This window comes from Jaculus jaculus, chromosome 5, assembly GCF_020740685.1.
Source record: "Jaculus jaculus isolate mJacJac1 chromosome 5, mJacJac1.mat.Y.cur, whole genome shotgun sequence".
Taxonomy (NCBI): domain Eukaryota; kingdom Metazoa; phylum Chordata; class Mammalia; order Rodentia; family Dipodidae; genus Jaculus; species Jaculus jaculus.
In genome coordinates, this window is record NC_059106.1 from 152810608 (window position 1) to 152812027 (window position 1420).

General features: G+C 44.0%; 1 pseudogene; it reads left to right on the forward strand.

Annotated features, from left to right (window-relative positions):
* Nucleotides 1–546: 546 nt before the first annotated feature.
* Nucleotides 547–1135, forward strand: LOC101594550 (annotated as a pseudogene).
* Nucleotides 1136–1420: the final 285 nt, after the last annotated feature.

The following is a 1420-nucleotide window of genomic DNA, read 5'->3' on the forward strand; positions in this document are numbered from 1 at the left end:
ATAAGACCACTAACCCTCTCTGTGAAGTTCTATTGCAGCTACTGGTAAGTTGCGTGTGGTCTGAGCAGTGACTCCCCACCCATGCTCATGTAAGCAACACTAAGTAAACACAGTGGATCACACATATACACCAGAAAAAAGTCATAAAAGCAGAAGAGGAACTAGATGAGAAGAAGATGGGGTTCAGTGAGAGGGGATGTGGTGGGAGGGGTCAAGAAAAATAATGGGAGAGAATTATAATCAAAATGCATTTATATATATATGTATAAAAATGGTGAATATTAGTTAGTGTTTATGTTTAGAAGAAGCATACATGTAAGAAATCTCAAAGGTAAATAGAATTTGGTGTCAGCCAAAGTTAAGCCAGGTACCACTGCTCTGAACCATCTGTGTTTAGATTTTTGACAGCCCAGGTTGGCCATGAGTCAGTCACTGGGATAGTTTTCAGCAGCAGTAGAAAGATTGACCAGGTCCCTGTGCTCAAGAACAGAGACCACGATAAAACGTTCAAAATTGGAATGAGGCTCTCTCTTTGTATGGTCCATCATGGCACAGGACCAAGGTGAAAAGGAGAGCCCCATGGGGGAACTTCACACCAACAACCTCTGCCTCAGTATCTGAGTTCAGGAGAAAGTGGAGACAGACTGACCTGGGCAGCCTAGGTGTTAGAGCAGCTTACAGACCAAACCCTTGTGTTTTCTAAAGAAGCTCCATACACTGTCAGGTCCTTTGACATTAGGAGAAATTAAAAGATTGCTGTCCACTGCATAGTCCATGAGGCCACTGCAGAAGAAATTCTAGAGATGAGAGGCTCAAAGATTAAGAAGTACGAGTTAAAAAAAAAAAATAATTTCTCAGATACTGGAAACTTCGGTTTTAGGATTCAGGAACACATTGATCTGGGTATCCAATGTGACCCACGCATTGAAATCTATGGCCTGTACTTCTCTGTGGTACTGGGTAGGCCAGGGCTAGTGTGGCAGACAAGAAGTACAGGGCCAGCAGCCCTGGGACCCAACACAGAATCAGCAGAGAGGCCATTAGCTGGTTCTAGCAGAAGTATGGTGAATTCTCCTTCCTGGCAAATAAACTTTCCAAACAGCCAATAAAATGTTTTCAATGGAAAAAAAATTAGGATGAGAAGTGGTTCAGTCGAAAGGATATGGGGAGGGGGGACCCAAGAAAGCAATGGGAAGGTGTTATGATCAAAATAGTCGCAGACATAAAAGCCGCGGGGTAGAAGGGACTGTCCAGAGGCACAGCCTCGCCCCTTACAATGACTGACTGATGCTCTCAAATCTCATAACCCACAAGCCTAGAGGAAGACCAGCAAGCCCACTGAGGTGGGCCCTTGGTGGAATGGAGGCAGAGAAGAGGGAAATTATGGTGCTAACATATGATATATCCATACCACTTTTAA